Here is a 21,409-nt window from a genome sequence, read left to right on the forward strand (position 1 = left end):
GCGGGTTCCTCATGACCTTTTTTTTTTTTTAGATGCCATATATATGTGTTAGCATACGGTATTTGTTTTTCTCTCTCTGACTTACTTCACTCTGTATGACAGACTCTAGGTCCATCCACCTCACTACAAATAACTCAATTTCATTTCTTTTTATGGCTAAGTAATATTCCATTATATATATGTGCCACATCTTCTTTATCTATTCATCTGCGGACAGGACACTTAGGTTGCTTCCATGTCCTGGCTATTGTAAATAGAGCTGCAATGAACATTGTGGTACATGACTCTCTTTGAATTATGGTTTTCTCAGGGTATATGCACAGTAGTGGGATTGCTGGGTCGTATGGTAGTTCTATTTTTAGTTTTTTAAGGAACCTACATACTCTTCTCCATAGTGGTTGTATCAATTTACATTCCCACCAACAGTGCAAGAGGGTTCCCTTATTTCCACACCCTCTCCAGCATTTATTGTTTGTAGATTTTTTTTTCTTTTGTTTGTAGATTTTTTGATGATGCCCATTCTAACAGGTGTGACGTGATATCCCATTGTAGTTTTGATTTGCATTTCTCTAATGATTAATGATGTTGAGCATCATTTCATGTGTTTGTTGGCAATCTGTATATATTCTTTGGAGAAATATCTATTTAGATCTTCTGCCCATTTTTGTATTGGGTTGTTTGTTTTTTTGATATTGAGCTGCATGAGCTACTTGTAAATTCTGGAGATTAATCCTCTGTCAGTTGCTTCATTTGCAAATATTTTCTCCCATTCTGAGGGTTGTCTTTTCATCTTGTTTATGGTTGCCTTTGCTGTGCAAAAGCTTTTAAGTTTCACTAGGTCCCATTTGCTTATTTTTGTTTTTATTTCCATTTCTCTAGGAGCTGGGTCAAAAGGATTTTGCTGTGATTTATGTCAGAGTGCTCTGCCTATGTTTTCCTCTAAGAGTTTGATAGTGTCTGGCCTTACATTTAGGTCTTTAACCCATTTTGAGTTTATTTTTGTATATGGTGTTAGGGAGTGTTCTATTTTCATTCTTTTACATGTAGCTGTCCAGTTTTCCCAGCACCACTTATTGAGGAGGCTGTCTTTTCTCCATTGTATATTCTTGCCTCCTTTATCAAAGATAAGGTGACCATATGGGTGTGGGTTTATCTCTGGGCTTTCTATCCTGTTCCATTGATCTATATTTCTGTTTTTGTGTCAGTACCATACTGTCTGGATTACTGTAGCTTTGTAGTATACTCTAAAGGCAGGGAGCCTGATTCCTCCAGCTCCGTTTTTCTTTCTCAAGATTGCTTTGGCTATTCAGGGTCTTTTGTGTTTTCATACAAATTGTGAAATTTTTTGTTCTAGTTCTGTGAAAAATGCCAGTGGTAGTTTGATAGGGATTGCATTGAATCTGTAGATTGCTTTGGATAGTGGAGTCATTTTCACAATGTTGATTCTTCCAATCCAAGAACATGGTATATCTCTCCATCTATTTGTATCATCTTTAATTTCTCTCATCAGTGTCTTATAATTTTCTGCATACAGGTCTTTTGTCTCCTTAGGTAGGTTTATACCTAGGTATTTTATTCTTTTTGTTGCAATGGTAAATGGGAGTGTTTTCTTAATTTCACTTTCAGACTTTTCATCATTAGTGTATAGGAATGCAAGAGATTTCTGTGCATTAATTTCGTATCCTGCTACTTTACCAAATTCATTGATTAGCTCTAGTAGTTTTCCGGTGGCAGTTTTAGGATTCTCTATGTATAGTATCATGTCATCTGCAAACAGTGACAGCTTTATTTCTTCCTTTCCAATTTGGATTCCTTTTATTTCTTTTTCTTCTCTGATTGCTGTGGCTAAAACTTCCAAAACTATGTTAAATAATAGTGGTGAGAGTGGACAACCTTGTCTTGTTCCTGATTTTAGTGGAAATGGTTTCAGTTTTTCACCATTGAGGATGATGTTGGCTGTGGATTTGTCATATATGACCTTTATTACGGTGAGGAAATTCCCCTCTATGCCTACTTTCTGGAAGGTTTTTATCATAAATGGGTGTTGAATTTTGTTGAAAGCTTTCTCTGCATCTATTGAGATGATCATATGGTTTTTCTCCTTCAATTTGTTAATATGGTGTATCACATTGATTGATTTGCATATATTGAAGAATCCTTGCATTCCTGGGATAAACCCCACTTGATTGTGGTGTATGATCGTTTTAATGTGTTGTTGGATTCTATTTGCTAGTATTTTGTTGAGGAGTTTTGCATCTATGTTCATCAGTGATATTGGCCTGTAGTTTTCTTTCTGACATCTTTGTCTGCTTTTGGTATTAAGGTGATGGTGGCCTTGTAGAATGAAATTAGGAGTGTTCCTCCCTCTGCTATATTTTGGAAGAGTCTGAGAAGTATATGTGTTAGCTCTTCTCTAAATGTTTGATAGAATACACCTGGGAAGCCTCTGGTCCTGGGCTTTTGTTTGTTGGAAGATTTTTAATCACAGTTTCAATTTCAGTGCTTGTAATTGGTCTGTTCATATTTTCTATTTCTTCCTGGTTCAATCTTGGAAGGTTGTGCTTTTCTAAGAATTTGTCCATTTCTTCCAGGTTGTCCATTTTATTGGTGTAGAGTTGCTTGTAGTAATCTCTCATGATCCTTTGTATTTCTGCAGTGTCAGTTGTTACTTCTCATTTTTCATTTCTAATTCTATTGGTTTGAGTCTTCTCCCCTTTTTTCTTGATGAGTCTGGCTAATGGTTTATCAATTTTGTTTATCTTCTCAAAGAACCAACTTTTAGTTTTACTGATCTTTGCTACTGTTTCCTTCATTTCTTTTTCATTTATTTCTGATCTGATCTTTATGATTTCTCTCCTCCTGCTAACTTTGGGGTTTTTTTGTTCTTCTTTCTCTAATTGCTTTAGGTGTAACGTTAGGTTGTTTATTTGAGATGTTTCTTGTTTCGTAAGGTAGGACTGTATTGCTATAAACTTCCCTCTTAGAACTGCTTTTGCTGCATTCCATGGTTTTGGGTCGTCGTGTTTTCATTGTCATTTGTTTTTAGGTATTTTTGATTTCGTCTTTGATTTCTTCAGTGATCTCTTGGTTATTATGTAGTGTACTGTTTAGCCTCCATGTGTTTGTATTTTTTACAGATTTTTTTCCTGAAATTGTTATCTAGTCTCATAGCATTGTGGTCAGAAAAGATCCTTGATACGATTTCAATTTTCTTAAAATTTACCAAAGCTTAATTTGTGACCCAAGATATGATCTATCCTGAAGAATGTTCCATGAGCACTTGAGAATAGTGTATTCTGTTGTTTCTGGATGGTGTGTCCTATAAATATCAAGTCCATCTTGTTTAATGTATCATTTAAAGCTTGTGTTTCCTTATTTAACTTCATTTTGGATGATCTGTCCATTGGTGAAAGTGGGGTGTTAAAGTCCCCTACTATGATTGTGTTACTGTCGATTTCCCCTTTTATGGCTATTAAAATTTGCCTTATGTATTGAGGTGCTCCTATGTTGGGTGCATAAATATTTACAATTGTTATATCTTCTTCTTGGACTGATCCCTTGATCATTATGTAGTGTCCTTGTCTCTTGTAATAGTCTTTGTTTTAAAGTCTATTTTGTCTGATATGAGAATTGCTACTCCAGCTTTCTTTTGATTTCCATTTGCATGGAATATCTTTTTCCATCCCCTCACTTTCAGTCTGTACGTGTTCCTAGGTCTGAAGTGGGTCTCTTGTAGACAGCATATATACGGGTCTTGTCTTTCCATCCATTCAGCCAGTCAATGTCTTTTGGTTGGAGCATGTAATCCATTTACATTTAAGCTAATTATCGATATATATGTTCCTCTTATCATTTTCTTAATTGTTTTGGGTTTGTTATTGTAGGTCTTTACCTTCTCTTGTGTTTGCTGCCTAGAGAAGCTCCTTTAGCATTTGTTGTAAAGCTGGTTTGGTGGTGCTGAATTCTCTTAGCTTTTGCTGGTCTGTAAAGGTTTTAACTTCTCCATCAAATCTGAATGAGATCCTTGCTGGGTAATCTTGCTTGTAGGTTTTTGTACTTCATCACTCTAAATGTGTCCTGCCACTCCCTTCTGGCTTGCAGAGTTTCTGCTGAAAGATCAGCTGTTAACCTTATGGGGATTCCCTTGCTGCTTTTATTATTTTTTCTTTGTATTTAATTTTTGATAGTTTGATTAATATGTGTCTTGGCATGTTTCTCCTTGGATTTATCCTGTATGGGACTCTCTGTGCTTCCTGGACTTGATTAACTATTTCCTTTTCCATATTAGGGAAGTTTTCAACTATAAGCTCTTCAAATATTTTCTCAGTCCCTTTCTTTTTCTCTTCTTCTTATGGGACCCCTATAATTCGAATGTTGGTGTGTTTAATATTCTCCCAGAGGTCTCTGAGACTGTCCTCAGTTCTTTTCAATCTTTTTTCTTTATTCTGCTCTGCAGTAGTTATTTCCACTATTTTATCTTCCAGGTCACTTATCTGTTCTTCTGCTGCAGTTATTCTGCTATTGATTCCTTCTAGAGAATTTTTGATTTCATTTATTGTGTTGTTCATGATTGTCTGTTTTCTCTTTAGTTCTTCTAGGTCCTTATTAAAACGTTTCTTGTATTTCCTCCATTCTATTTCCAAGATTTTGGATCATCTTTACTATCATTATTCTGAATTCTTTTTCAGGTAGACTGCCTATTTCCTCTTCATTTGTTAGGTCTGGTGGGTTTTTACCTTGCTCCTTCCTCTGCTGTGTTTCTCTGTCTTCTCATTTTGCTTAACTTACTGTGTTTGGGGTCTCCTTTTTGCAGGCTGCAGGTTCATAGTTCCCGTTGTTTTTGGTGTCTGCCCCCAGTGGCTAAAGTTGGTTCAGTGGGTTGTGTAGGCTTCCTGGTGGAGGGGAGTAGTGTCTGTGTTCTGGTGGATGAGGTTGGATCCTGTCCTTCTGGTGGGCAGGTCCATGTCTGGTGGTGTGTTTTGGGGTGTCTGTGACCTTATTATGATTTTAGGCAGACTCTCTGCTAATGGGTGGGGATGTGTTCCTGTCTTGCTAGTTGTTTGGCATACAGTGTCCAGCACTGTTGCTTCCTGGTCATTGAGTGGAGCTGAGTTTTGGTGTTGGGATGGAGATCTCTGGGAGATTTTTGCCACTTGATATTACGTGGAGCTGGGAGGTCTCTGGTGGATCAATGTCCTGAACTTGGCTCTCCCACCTCAGAGGCACAGCCCTGATGCCTGGCTGGAGCACCAAGAGCCTGTCATCCACATGGCTTAGAATAAAAGGGAGAAGGAAGGGAGGGAGGGAGGGAGGGAGGAAAAGGTAAAATAAAATAAAAAAGTTATTAAAATAAAAAACAAAATAATTATATAAAAAATTTTTTTAAGTAATTAATAAAAAAGAAAGTAAGAAAGAAGAGAAAAACCAAACCAAAATAACAAATCCACCAATGATAACAAGCACTGAAAAGTATACTAAAAAAAAAGAAAAAAAAAAAAGGACAGACAGAACCCTAGGACAAATGGTAAAAGCAAAGTTATACAGACAAAATCATACAGAGAAGCATACGCATACACACTCACAAAAACAGAAAAAGGGGGAAAAATATATATATATATATATCGTTGCTCTCTAAGTCCACCTCCTCAATTTGGGATGATTCGTTGTCTATTCAGGTATTCCACAGATGCAGGGTACATCAAGTTGATTGTGGAGATTTAATCCGTTGCTCCTGAGGCTGCTGGGAGAAATTTCCCTTTCTCTTCTTTGTTCGCACAGCTCCCGGGGTTCAGCTTTGGATTTGGACCCGCCTCTGCATGTAGGTCGCCTGAGGGCGTCTGTTCTTTGCTCAGACAGGACGGGGTGAAAGGAGCAGCTGTTTCGGGGGCTCTGGCTCACTCAGGCTGTGGGGAGGGAGGGGTACGGAGTGTGGGGCGAGACTGCGGCGGCAGAGGTCAGCATGACGTTGCACCAGCCTGAGGCACGCCGTGTGTTCTCCTGGGGAAGTTGTCCCTGGATCACGGGACCCTGGCAGTGGCGGGCTGCACAGGCTCCCAGGAGAGGAGGTGTGGACAGTGACCTGTGCTTGCACACAGGCTTCTTGGTGGCTGCAGCAGCAGCCTTAGCGTCTCATGCCCGTCTCTGGGGTCTGCGCTGATAGCCACGGCTCACGCCGGTGTCTGGAGCTCCTTTAAGCAGTGGTCTTAATCTCCTCTCCTCGTGCACCAAGAAACAAAGAGGCAAGAAGAAGTTTCTTGCCTCTTCGGCAGTTCCAGACTTTTTCCCGGACTGCCTCCGGGCTAGCTGTGGCGCACTAGCCCCCTTCAGGCTGTGTTCACACCGCCAACCCCAGTCCTCTTCCTGCAATCCGACCGAAGCCGAAGCCTCAGCTCCCAGCCCCCACCCGTCCCAGCGGGTGAGCAGACAAGCCTCTCGGGCTGGTGAGTGCTGGGCGGCACTGATCCTCTGTGCGGGAACCTCTCCGCTTTGCCCTCCACACCCCTGTTGCTGCGCTCTCCTCCATGGCTCCGAAGCTTCCCCTCCGCCACCCGCAGTCTCCGCCCGCAGAGGGTCTTCCTAGTGTGTGGAAACCTTTCCTCCTTCATGGCTCCCTCCTACTGGTGCAGGTCCTGTCCCTATTCTTTTGTCTCTGTTATTTCTTTTTTCTTTTGCCCTACCCAGGTACATGGGGAGTTTGTTCCCTTTTGGGAGGTCTGAGGTCTTCTGCCAGCGTTCAGCAGGTGTTCTGTAGGAGGTGTTCCACATGTAGATGTATTTTTGATGTAACTGTGGGAAGGAAGGTGATCTCCACGTCTTACTCTTCCGCCATCTTGAAGCTCCTCCTGTAGAGTTTTTGAGTGTAAATGTGTCGTCACACAAGGCCTGCCTTCCAGCAGGGCATCACTGGGGGCTCCTCACCTGCTGTGCTCAGGGCCAGGACCACCACAGTGGGGAGGGCAGAGGACAGGCACAAGTTGGTTAAGGACCGCATCTCCAAGTCACAATAACTGTCTTAACTGAAGTTGTAAACTAATTACTCACATGATATCCTGTGAATTCAGGGATCTGAGACAACCACAAATCAAATCTCTGCTCACGTAGATTAGAATCTAGATTTGAAATTTGACAAACCAAAGACTGTGCTGATGAAACACAGAGAGACCATTACAGAGGGTGAAGTTTGTGTGCCATGAGGTTAGCGATTTTCTTAACAGGAAAGAGGGAAAGGGGGTAGCCATGTAATTTACAGGATAAAAGGGGATAGGGGTTGAAGACTGCAAAAGTATACTTGGGTTTATCACTTCCTAAGACGAGTTTGCTAAGAATCTTTGGCGCTCTGGAAAAGAATTTGAACGATGGCCTACATAATTTGGGGCTCAACCTCCATGATGGAAGTAAGGGAAATAAAAATTCAGGAAACAGAAAACATACACACAAAAACTAAGAATAGCTACAACAACAGAACAACCAAAACATATATTGTTAATACGAAAAAGAGTACCCCGGGCAGTGAAGTAGGTAATTTTAATATATTCAAAATGACCTGAGAACGGAGTAAAACCCATATGGCTCATTACTTACTATACGCTGCTTTAAGGGGCAAGTCTGTGCCTTTGGCTAATCCCTGTTTCTCAACCTTGGCTGCACATTGAAATCACCTTGGGAGCTTTTAAAAACAAAACAAAACAAAACAAAAACTAACACCTTTCTTTGAAGAGAGAAACCTGTGCACTGGTATTTTAAAAAAGATTCCCAGATAATTCTGATGTACAGCAGGGGTTGAGGACCACTGATCTGGCCTATGTGAGAGATGAAGACCAAATGCACTTCAGTCAGCAGGGCAGAGCAGAGGTTCCACTGTAAGAATGTGATGAGTTGAATTTTATCATCTGAATAGATCTGACCAGGGAAGATGTGGAAGAAAAAGATAAACAGAAGAAATCGCATGAAGCCTTTATCACTGAGGCACTGGACAAATAGGTCCACTCTGAAAATCACGGGGTACTAACAAAGAGTTCCTTAATACATTCAACAATATGGTCTGCTGAGGCCAAAATAAGAGAAAAACAAACAGTTCAGATTTTTCACAGTAGTATATCCAAAAGTATGGATATTTGTTACATTTGATATTTTAAATCACCAATATACCCAACACTCAGAAACAACTTCTGTTAACATTTCTTCATAGCTCTCTCTCTCTCCATACTATTAGTCATAATTTTGGTTTAAACATTTATTTCGTAACTATCCCCCCTACCATACTTAAACTCCCTAAGGATGCAGACTGACTTGGTTTCAACTGACTTGGTTTCAAAATTAACTAATTATGGAATTAGTTAATTTTGGTAAGCTGTTCTGTATTTTTTAAAAACTTAATTTAATTAAACTAGGGATCAGGAAATTTTTTCAGTAAAGAGGCATATGGTGAATATTTTAGGCTTTGTGAGCTATGTTGTCTCTGTTGCAACTACTCACATCTACTACAGCAGCATGAGAGCAGCCACAGGCAACACCTAGGTAAATGGCCATGGCTGTACTCCAATAAAAGAGAGACAGGCAGAGGGAAGGATTTGACCACTGTAGACCATCAACCCTGGATGAAAATGATATATTATGCTAGTCTCTCATATCAATAATGCATCATTATTGTCACAAATTTGTGTATATCATTTCTAGTACCATAATTTTTAAAACCAATCAGACTCTGCTGACATCTAAGTTTTTGACAATATTTTATATTATATACAATGCTATGTCACATCTCTGATAATTTCCTTAAGACACATTCCTACCAATAGAGTTGCTAGGTGAAGCAGTAGCCACATTTATGAATTTTTGTTAATTATTTAAAATACTCACAAACCCCTTTCCTGACATCATGCTCATCTATATTCCAAGCCAGCAGTGTAAATATCTGCTTCTCCAAAGCCTCATCAACATTATACATCATATATGTTTTCTTACCCACAAATACTTTATTATGCACACGATTAGAGTTCTATATTTACTTTTTCTTATTAGATGACATTTATATACAGTGAAATAAACAAATCTTAAATACAGCACTCAACAAAAGCATACAGCTGTGCAACACAAATCAACAAAATACAGAACATTAAAATCATTCCAGAAAGTTCCTTTAAAGTCCCTTTCCAATCAGTACCTGTCCCACTAGCACCCCAACAGTGCCACCGTCGTTTGGATTAGTGAAGCCTATTCTAGAGCACCATGTAAATGTTGCCTATTCTAAAATATAATATTTTTTACAAGTATGTACTCTATTTCTTTCATATTTACATTCCACCCAGAGAGACAGTTTTGAGATTCATCTCTGTTATTAACACTATAACACTAGTTTATTCCATTTTACTGCTGACTAGTATCCACTGCATGAGTATACCACAGTCTACCCCTTCTCCTTTGGAAAGATACCTGGGTTATTTTCAATTTTTGGCTATTTGAATAAGCTACTATAAGTATTAATTGTACAGAAATGAAACATAAGTTTCATTTCTTCTGGGTAGAGTTGCTGGGTCAGCGGGCAGGTGTATGTTTAGTGAATGCTATCAGTGTTTTCATGGTAGCCATTCTGGTAGGTATGCAATTCCAATTACGTAAAGGTTACTATCTTTATATTTTCCTACAGGTCCCTGAAATTCTGTTCATTTTGAATCTTTTTTTCTCTGTTCTTTAGATTGACTATTTCTATTGATCTATCTCTAGATTCATGACTCCTTCTGCCATTTTTATTCTAAAGTTTTTACACCAGATATTGTATATTTCAGTTCTAGAATTTTGATTTGGGTCTTTTTTATTGTTTCAGGTTCTCTTAAGAGTTCTTGTCTTTTTATTCATTGCAATCATATTTTCCTTTACATTCTTAAACAATTACAATGTCTGAGATAAAATCCTTGCCTGCTAATTCCAACATCTTAGTAATCTTGAAGTTAGCCTCTGATGATTTTTTTTTAAGAATGGGTCATATTTTCCTGTTTCTGTGTACACTGAATAATTTGGCATTGATCATGAATATTGTGAATGATACCATGTAAAAAGTCTGGATTCTGTTGTTTCTCAAGAATTTTTTTTCCTTTTTCACTTAAGCAATTTTCTTTGCTGAACTCAAATGCAGAAACCTGTCTCCCTGGCAATAATATATAGTGGGTAGCAGCTCAATTTTTGGTTCAGTTCTTTTAGCCTTAACTAAGCTACCTGTCATGTGCCCCATATGTACTTTAGGACTGAGCCAGGGTTTATGCACAGAATTTGATGCTCCTCTTCTCTGGCTTGATCCTTGTTGGGATTTATGCTCTTCCCCTTCCCTCCATGTATAAAAATGTATAAATAAACTGCTAGGGCCTGCAGTTACACCAAACCCTGTGCTTGGTTCTTCAAACCATCAAGACCAACTTGTTTTTGTTTTTGTTTTGGTCAGAGTCTCAGCCGCCCTACAGGGCAGAGAGTCACCCAGTCCTACTCCTTTCCTTCAATGTTTGACTGCCCTCTGATTTCCATCTGCTTTTGTTTACCCTCCAATGCCTTCAGGTAGTTGTCTTTAATATATTGTTTTCTACAGAAGGATGTGTGTGATAAGAGCTAGTAGGCCAGGCCAGGAGCAGCAAGTCTCCATTACGAATTTTTAAATCATATCAAGTTTACAGGTTACATATAGTAATACTGGGTGTGGTTTGCAATTAACCCACTGAAAGTGAGAGCATGTTTAATAATATACTTAATAATATGTAATTTATCAGAAATGTATATGTAATTTATCAGGAAGAAACTTTGTGTCCTTTGCTCATTTTTTAAACTGGATATTCACTGATTCCTTACAGATAGTAAATATTTATATACTAAGGATATCAAATCTTTGTCACATATGTTAGAACTATTTTCCTAGTTTGTGATCTTTCTTTCTATTATGTTTATAGAATGTAACACACAGAAACATTTACCTTTTCTATATTTATAGTTTTGTTGTATTATAAAATATAACATGATTCTTCATAGGTTTATTTTTTAAAGAAATATATGTTCATTATAGAGAGCAATCTATAAAAATTTAAAAAAATCACCCATAATCCACACTCTTCCTCCCACATCCCTTTATGGTTGTTTTTAAAAGTTGGGTATATGTGCTTCCAGTCATTTGGAAGTTCGCTTAACATTATCTGCTGAAGCTGAAATTATACACATCATATGACCCAGAAATCCCATTATTAAGTACATAAACAACAGAAATGCATGCACACAGGTACCAAAGACCATGAACAAGAATGGTTATAGGGACATTATTTGTATAAAACCGGAAATGACCTAAATATCCATCACAGCAGAATGGATGAATAGCACATTTCTATCATGGCACTACGTGACAATGAAAATGAAGGAACTGTTACTACATGCAAGAACACGGATGATTCTCACAAAGTTGAGTAAAAGAAGTCAGACACAAGAGCACATACCATATGACTCCATTTAAATTAAAAAACAGGCAAACTAATCTATGCAGTTTGTAGTTTTCCTCCTTATGGGAGGAGGAAAAGGACAGTGTTTGGGAGGGAACACAAAGAAGGCTGGCTTCTGGTCATTTCTGTTTCTTGACCTCAATAGTGGTTACACAGATACGTTTACTCTGTCATAATTCATCAAGCTATGTACTTATAATTTGCACATACAGGACATATAAAAAGCTTATTTCAAGAAAGTAATGTTTTCATTTTGGAGAATATGAAAAAAAACTACACGTAGGAAAAGAAATAACCTATGATCCACCTTTTTCCTTCCCACATTTCCAGGTATTATTATTAAATTTTGAATGTATTTTTTTCCCTATATGAATCTATCATTTTGTTATAATTAGGATAATACTAGGTATACAATTTTATATCATGCTTGTTTAAACTCAGCATTATGAACGTGTCCAGATTTGTTAATGATCCTTCATAAAATCAACTAGTAATTACCACATAATATTTTGAGTGTATTTTTCATAAGATTAACAAGGTAATAAAAATCAAGAAGACTTTCAATTTCACTAAAAACTAAACATCAAAAAGTATTGTTTTTTTTTTAATTGGGGTATAGTCGTTTCACAATGTTGTGTTAGTTTCTACTGTACAGCGAAGTGAATCAGCTATATGTAGACATATATCCCCTCTGTTTCAGATTTCCTTCCCATTTAGGTCACCACTGAGCATTGAGTAGAGTTCCCTGTGTTATACAGCAGGTTCTTATTAGTTATCTATTTTATACATATTAGTGTATATATGTCAATCCCAATCTCCCAATTCATCCCGCCCCCACCTTCCCCGCTTGGTGTCCATACGTTTGTTCTCTACTTCTGCCTCGCAAACAGGTTCATCTGTACCATTTTTCTAGATTCCACATGTATGCGTTAATATACGATATTTGTTTTTCCCTCTCTGACTTACTTCACTCTGTATGACAGTCTCTAGGTCCATCCACATCTCTACAAATGACCCAATTTCATTCCTTTTTATGGCTGAGTAATATTCCATTGTATATATGTACCACATCTTTATCCATTCATCTGTCGATGGGCATTTAGGTTGCTTCCATGACCTGGCTATCATAAATAGTGCTGCAATGAACGTTGGGGTGCATGTGTCTTTCTGAATTATGGTTTTCTCCCGGTATGTAACCAGTAGTGGGATTGCTGGGTCATATGGTAATTCTATTTTTAGGTTTTTTTAGGAACCTCCATACTGTTCTCCATAGTAGCTGTATCAATTTACATTCCCACCAACAGTGCAAGAGGGTTCCTTTTCTCCACACCCTCTCCAGCATTTACTGTTTGTAGATTTTTTGATAATGGCCATTCTGACCGGTGTGAGGTGATACCTCATTGTCGTTTTATAAATTATAAAAATAAACATTAAGTTCAACATGTACCTCAAATTATTATGCTATGTGAGTATGACCACATTTTTAATGAGTGAATGGTCTACAGTGTATATATATGTTAGGGCTACAGCCCCCAAAAAGAGTGTTACAGAAAACAGCATTAGAGGTGTTCTCAGAAAATGAAGTGAATAATAAAAACTGCTTAACCTATTGGAAGAAAGTAACTTTTCAATCTAGGTGAAGGCAGGGATAAATAATACATAGCAAACAAGATCCGTAACTAAAAAGCAGTTAACTACAAATAAACTAGCACATAGGCCAAAAGGACAAGTACTAGACAAAGCATATCATCACCTACCAAATCCACCACTCATGTCTGACACAGCACCAGTGTGCTGGGCAGCCACTTCCAACTCATCAGAGTCAGCACAGAGAAACGGTATTTGCTGCCTTTGCCCACTCGTCACTTTATACAAATGGCTAATTTAGCCTCTTCACTGTGGTGTGAGACCAGGTACCCAGCACCAGATACTGCAGCCAGCAGTACTGAAGGACAGTTTGATGAATTAACAAATCAGTGTAATCATGATTTAATTCTGGAATGAAAGTAGTCCAGGTGGAACCTTAAAACCAAGGAACAAAAATGTCAGTCTTTATCACTGTCCAAATTGACGTGTATCAAACGCACACCAAGAGAACTGACACTTACACAAAAATATTAGAAAAATACCAGAACCACCACAATTGGATAAACATTTGCCTCCTTTGTTTCCCTTGAAAAGAGTGATGAATTTTTACTACCATCCAATACAGTGGCTTCAAACTTAGACATCTACCAGACACCTCAAAGTTCATGTCCAGAACCAGACTCCTGATCTATCGATCGCCAAAAACTAAAATAAAATAATAAAATTTCTCCACACACAGGCTTCCCCATCTCTGTTAACCACAACTCCATCCATTACTTGCTCAGGACAAGTAACAGGGAGTCGTCTTTTTCTCTCTTAACTCTGTCTTCAAAATACACCCTGGGTGCGCTCATTCTCACCCATCTCCACCGTTACCACCCCTCCACTTCACCACCCTCTATCAGCTGGACCATCACAGTCACATCCCTAAACTGGCATCCCTGGTCTGCCCTTGCCCCATCCCATCTACACTTAACGCAGCGGCAAGTGATGCTAGCACATCGCAGATCAGACCCCGTCTCCTTCCACTGCTCTAAGCCATCACTACCTTTCATTTGGCTCCTCAGTGCCCACAAGACCCTGATTCTATCCACTGTCACCCTCCTGAACGCTCACTTCCCGCTCTCCTCCTCACTCATCCCACCCTAACCACAGGGACCTTTCTGTTGCTCCTCAAACATGCCAGCCGCATCTAGTGCCTCAGCAACTTTGCATGTGCTACTCCTGTTCACATCATTCCTCCCAGAGATACTGCACCTCACTCCTTCACCTCCTACAAGAATTCTGTTCAAATGTCACCATCTTAGTGAGACCCATGCTGACCACCTACTAAAAACTGCAGCCCCTTCTAACACCAGCACCCTCCCCACTGCCTTACCCAACTTTATTATTCTCCAGGTCACTTATATTTACTTATAATAACTTAACAATATTTACCTCCCTCCTTCACTGAAATCTAAGGGCTTTCATGGCAAATATCTTTGTCTGTTTTATTTACTGTTCATATAATGGTGACTACTAAGTGGGAAATACTCAGTAAATGGTTTTCAATGACCACGTTCCATATAACCCTAAGGGTCCATTCAAGTGCCTAAGAGAATCTGAAAATTCCGTTTTGGCTTTGTAAAAATATATTTTTAGTCATGTAATAATTGACCAACACTAAAACATATGCAAATAGTATTATCAAATGCTAACACGTTGGAGACAGCCAATATAATAAAATATGATGCCAGAAAAACTTGCTTATGGGCCTCAGAACAAAATTTCTATTATATCTATTTAATTGAACAATACTCTGAAAATCTGAGTAAATCATAAGAAATCATTACTATTTAGAGCTGCTTCCTTATGTGATTTAGGATTTACTCTATATTTTGCATCCCTCAAAAAACTGAACCACAAAAATTAACTGGGAGATACATACTAGGCAACAACTGTTATAACATCTGATTTCAAATTTGCTTCCTGAAAATAATAATTGTTTTCATGTACTGACTCTGTAAATGTAACAAAATCAGTAACTTGTAATAATACAACAAAAAATACTGCTTTTATCTGTTTTAGACATTACAGTTTGAAACAAATTCTAGCCCCATCCCAAAAAGAACTGATTATTTTTTAAATAGTTCTAAACCTACCAATCTAGTGCATTCCAGGGTTCTGTACAAACCAAACTTCCCCTTTATTCTCCACAGACATACAAGATTTCTATAAGAATGTATTTAGTAAAAATATAACTATTTCTGTGTATTTGCAAGAAGTTTACCAGTCACAGGCTATGATTAGAATCCCAATCACAACTCAAGGATCATCAGATAGCTTAAATGAAGTGTGATCTCGTACTCAGATTTTATATACAAGGGCATGGTACTGTTTAAAGATGATACTTAGTTTTGGATTAATTGCTCATAAGATGAAAAGATTTAAGTCTATTACAGCAAAATAATTGGAAGTTGAATAGCCAGGAAACTAGGAAAATAATACAAACTTGTTAATACTGATAGAAGTTATAACTCACATTTTCATTAATAATATTTACTCATTTTAACAATATTTCTAAGTTTCAAGCCATGTAATTTTTTGGTTTTGTGTTCAAATGTAGACTTTTCACTCTTATACCTTCAGAGATGAGTTGCACAAATCAGTTGTTAAAAACACTAGATTCATCTGCTCTGACAATATTCCCTGCTAATTTAGTCAATTAAAGATTTAGCTGAAAGTGGGGGGTGGGTGGGTGATGAACTGGGAAATTGGGATTGACATATATACACTAATATGTATAAAATGGATAACTAATAAGAACCTGTTGTATAAAAAAATAAATAAAATAAAATTCAAAAAAAAAATTTAACTTAACTTCTAAAACTAAAACATACTGCACCTTTCTTTGTGAAAGAAGAACTAGCCATTTTATTCAAGAGGAGTACTAATGTCCAATTACAGATAATTTTATTACAAAATTGCCATTATTCAGAAACAAGACCAATAAGTCAAGACAATCATTAAGTCCTACAACAGAAGTGTGAATTAATAAATGTAACTAAGAACTACTAAGTCAACGAGCAATGACCATATCATATACTTTGCTCAGTTGTTTTAAAAATCATTCATCTGTACTTGTGACTGACAGAGGTCTATTATTCATGATGCCACTGGCATGACATCAGGCCCAACAGACATACATAATAACTTTGATTGAACACATAATTATTTAACTAAGTATTATAAAGTTATTAAATACATAATAACTTTTACTGTGTCCATGTGCAGAAACGAGTTACCATGGCAGGCCTGACACCGCTCTCCTTAGAAAGGCCTGCTTATTACAAGGCTGGCCCTTAGCTGGCGTCAGAACCTGGATTTGGGGAGCGTTCCCACCATTCCCTAATTGATGAGAGCTGCTCACTGTGCCTAAACTGTCTGGGTAAACCACGTGGTTTATGTTCAACACCTGCTTTCCTTCTGGGAGTCTGGAATTTTGGTATATACTATGCAGAGGCTGCCACGTGACCGACTCCCAGTTAAAAGTCTGAGGACCGAGTCTCTAATGAGTTCCCCCGGAGACAACATTTCACGCGTTGTCACAATTCAGCCATGGTGGAATTAAGCTCATGCTGAGTGACTCTACCAGGAGAGAACTCTAGGAAGCTTGCACCTGGTTTCCTCTGGACTTCGTCCCATGTGCCTTTTCCCTTTGCTGGTTTTGCTCTAATAAATCTTAGCCATCAGTCTGACTATATGCTTAGTACTATGAGTCTTTGTAGGAAATCACCAAACTCAGGGGTGGTCTTGGGGACCCTGACACAGTCCAGTGTAGGTCCAAAGAAGAGGACTTGTGCCTTAAATCTCTTTAAATTTCTTAGAATATATAACATACTCTTACACATAAAAGATACTCATATTTTGTGATTTTATATATTATCCTCCTAACATATCCAAACCAGTCTAAAGATGTGTTGAATCTCTACTTCAGCGTGACTTAACATTGGTGAACCGGTTAAATGGCAAAAATACATATGATAATACATGTACAATTCAAACAACAAATGAAAAGTTTTGGGCAGGTTCAAGTAACAGAGTTGGATAGAAGATTGATTACTTTGACCATTTACAGTCTGCAGCCCTCCAATTTGTTTTAATGATGTCTTGATAGTTCTCTGCCTGCAAATATCCTAAAGAATATCCTAAGCATTCTTAATTTGAATTTCTTTTTTTGTTAATTCATCCATCTTTGGAACTTAGCAAAATATAACATATTTCAGTTGTGTTTGACTGATAAAGACGGCAGGCATTTTATCAAGCTTCTGTGTTATTTAACGACAGTTCTGTGATGTGTCAAATAAACAATCCATGCTTCCTTATACTTTATACAATTCCTTTAGAACCAATCCTACCTATTGGCCAGTAGATCAAAAAGACTGCCACAGAAAACACTGATACAAAAGAAACATTGAAATATGATAAAAGAAGGCCCAAGGGATGAAAGGAGTGAGTTGGAGAATATACCCAGGTTAAAGAAAGTTCCAGGCCACCCCTGATGTCAAAGTACTTTTCTGGTCTTGATCTGTCGTAACAAAAAGAAAAAAGGGTTCTTCCTATTTTTAAGGCAAACTTCTTTACTCAGCATAGAGATGTTATATCAAATGCCAATTATGCATTTCAAAAAAGCAAAGAAATCCAATGAATTTTTATAAAACACAGCAATTCAGTGACTCTTTTTCTTATGAAGGCTCTATTTCCAGAAAAAAAAAAAAACTTATAGCACTAGAATGCATACTTTACCATTATGTATGACAAACAATATTTTTAAAAATATTCCTAACACAGAAAATATAAATCATTAAATTAGTGAAGAATCAAATGCATGGGAAAAGTCACAGAGTGGGAAGTAGCCTCCAGAGGTCATCAAACCATCCTCCTAAAACACCACACATTGGTAAGTCCCTGATTCAAGAAACAGCAATGATTCCACCATCACACTTGATGGAAGGGGACTTCTGTTTTGGCTTTTGGGAAGTAGGGGGACTGAGGGGAGAAAGGCAGAGACTGGCCATTCTAGAATTTTTCTTCCGTTCCATTCCCAGTGTATTCAGCATTCATTGTGTTACTTTGATCGTTGATTTTAGTGGCTCTACTCACTGCCACTAATACCACTGGCAAAGGAAGAACATTATGAAGTTTTCTATTTAAATCCATTGTTCGATTGCCTTTCTTTTGATGTATGCTTTACCAACAGAGTTTATAATCTTGTGAAAGTTTACGTAGTAGTGAGATCCAGAGTCTCAATTCTGTATATGATCCCCAAGTCACGCCATCTTTACTCATCAAATCAAAACTAAGTTATAAAGGAAAAAGTGATGAGCATTCTTTTTCTCTTCAAAAGGAAACAAAAAAAATCTATTTTAGGGCTTCCCTGGTGGCGCAGTGGTTGAGAATCTGCCTGCTAATGCAGGGGACACGGGTTCGCGCCCTGGTCTGGGAAGATCCCACATGCCACGGAGCAGCTGGGCCCGTGAGCCACAACTGCTGAGCCTGCGCGTCTGGAGCCTGTGCCCCGCAACGGGAGGGGCCGCGATAGTGAAAGGCCCGCGCACCGCAATGAAGAGCGGTCCCCGCACCGCGATGAAGAGTGGCCCCCACTTGCCGTAACCAGAGAAAGCCCTCGCACGAACCGAAGACCCAACACAGCCAAAAATAAATAAATAAAGTAGCTATAAAAAAAAATTTAAAAAAAAAAAAAAAAAAAAAAAAATCTATTTTATAAAGACAAAGATTCTAAAGTTGACACCAGTTTAATACAAACACTGCTTAACTGTCACCCAAAAGCTGAGATTTTCTTGTTTCAGGTTATAATTTTCATTACATGGAAATGGCAAAGTTACCATGACTTCATAAAAATTAACTGTAGAATCAGAATCATGTAATTATAGATAAAAGTTAAATTTCAGAAGTATCAGGGGATATAACAATGAAACATTCTAAACATTATCCACTACTTAAGACAAATTTTAAGTGTGTTTAAACATAAGGTGAAATGTGCAATGCAGACTAAATCAGTGTAGAGTAAAACCCAATAGTGTACATATAGATAATGAAGGGATCAGGGAAGCTGGTTAAAACTTATAATGAAGAGAGAACTAGTAAGAATATAGCAACCTGGCTGAAATTGATATTCATTAGGGTACTCTTCACATCAATAGGGAGCATTTGGATGCTGTGGTCTTTATCAGTGTCCCAGCTGGTAATGGTTGAAGGTTAATGCCTTACCCCATTCTGTTCAATTTTCTATCCTAATTAGCCCTCCAAATCTATAGCTGTGAGCACCAAGTGTCTGTGCTCAAAAGAAACTAATTAATGCTAGCAAATTAGATCAAGTCCAAAGATCCAACAGCCAAACTCTTAGTTAAATGCTCCTTGTTAATAGGAAGTGTAGCTGTCAATAACTGCTGTTGGTGACTATAATGAGGCATCTTTTTTTTTCATTGAAAGTGATTTCATTTCTCTTTGTCACTGGAAAAGCTGTTCCATTCCCTTCACAAACCTAAGTTGCTGGCAGCCTGACCCAATTCTTATGATCAGCCAGGTTGAAATGACATGAAAAAAAAAAAAAAAAAATCAAACGGAAAAGCTTTCCTACATAATCATGTTTCAGGCATTTAGCAGACAATCAGATCACTTATTAGAATTCCTGTATCTTTACTCAAGAACTGTACAATTAGGATGCATAATGCTTTTATGTAAAATCCTATAATTATTTAATAAAATGAAGGCTATAAATAGTAAATAAACCACAATGGAAGTGTTCTGATTCTAAATTCTGTCTTACTGTTCAGTTTAAATGTAGCTGTTCTGCTCCCACTTGAGCAATGCCAGTTTATGTTCTCTCCTAATTCACATGGTTAAACAGGAAGATCATTCTTTTATAAAATAATCAATTTTAGATTCTAAAACACTGTTTTGGACCATATGGGCTGACAAAAAATCAATATATGATTATCTATAAAAATTCAAATACTCAAAGATCATTTGTTATAACGTGTTCTAGTAGGGACAAATGCATTGAAATAACTCAAATGGATCTCAAATTTTAAGATGCTTTCGGTCTTCAGAAGATTTTAAGTATGGTAAAAAAAAAAAAATAAGTCAACATCCTAAGTAACTTAAGTTTTTATAAAGAAGCAAAAACTAAACATTTTCTTTTCTGTACCATTACAAAGTAATAGGTGTGTAACACAAATATTTTAAAGTTATACTCTATTTCTTTCATTTCAAAGACCAAAAACAAAGTTTCATTGTCTAAGAGCAAAGCAAAGGTAGTTCTGAAACCCAAACTCGACCATTTCACATTTTCATCTGAATCATGTAAGTCTGTAATTGAATTATCTAGCTTTCTTTCACTCTAGATATCAGAATAACGTGTTACAAAACCCTATAATTTTATTATCCATTTTTAAGTTTTATCCTCCCTCACCTGAATCAGGATATTTTTTTAAAGTCCTATGAGGCAGGTGGAGGGTTACCTCTTGAGACCATCAGCATGACACCCGCTGACGCCAGGTGTGCACTGAACCCTCCCTGCAGGTGCCAATGGAGTAACTTCTCCTGACATCTGGGGGTGGGGGAAAGGAAGGTGCTCTGATTATACAACTAATTCATAATGAAAGCAAGACCATCAAATGATACTAATAAATTACTGATAACTTGTTAATAAATTTATTTACAGATGTATTTAATTCAAACCTAATTTTATAGGTGGATTTAAAATGGGAATAGCTCATAATAAATCATTTAAGAAAAAGAAATGACCATCACACAATGTCAATTCTGAGGAACTATTCTTTTATTGCCTTTGTCCATCAGTCCCAGAGATCATTCTCTAAGGAGATAGCATCTAAGGGACAGAAATGTGCCTAGCACCCAAATGTTACTGACACAGTCCCCAAACTACAGGTGACACAGCCTGGCTTCCCGCAGAGAAACTTGCAGGTGACTGCAGCCCATCAGCCCCACTAAGCATTACTGTGGTCCCTCAACGAAGGCTACAAGGGATGCCGGGAAAACAGTCCACGTCAGCACAGTATTACCACTGTTTCTTTGCCATGGGCATTCCAAGAGGAAGATTTTTATTAAAAGACATTTCTACAATAATACTGCTATCTGCTTTTCTAATTACCCATCATTTATGGCCTCATTTTTCATCTTCTATGCCTTCGTTTATATTTTTCACTATAATATTACATATTAATCAATATATCTCTAGATTTATAGAATACAGGCATATTTTATATTAAAAAACATTTTTCAAAGAATACATGCATATGTGGGTGCCTAGTGCATGCATTTACATAAAT

The 21,409-nt window shown here is 37.6% G+C and overlaps 1 protein-coding gene across 3 annotated transcripts in view; it reads right to left on the reverse strand.

Annotated features, from left to right (window-relative positions):
* The window catches only part of CMC1 (C-X9-C motif containing 1), a 74,386-nt gene that overhangs the window by 31,029 nt on the left and 21,948 nt on the right, over positions 1 to 21,409 (reverse strand). The window lies entirely within an intron of this gene.

This window comes from Balaenoptera acutorostrata, chromosome 10 (genome assembly GCF_949987535.1).
Source record: "Balaenoptera acutorostrata chromosome 10, mBalAcu1.1, whole genome shotgun sequence".
In the NCBI taxonomy this organism is placed as follows: domain Eukaryota; kingdom Metazoa; phylum Chordata; class Mammalia; order Artiodactyla; family Balaenopteridae; genus Balaenoptera; species Balaenoptera acutorostrata.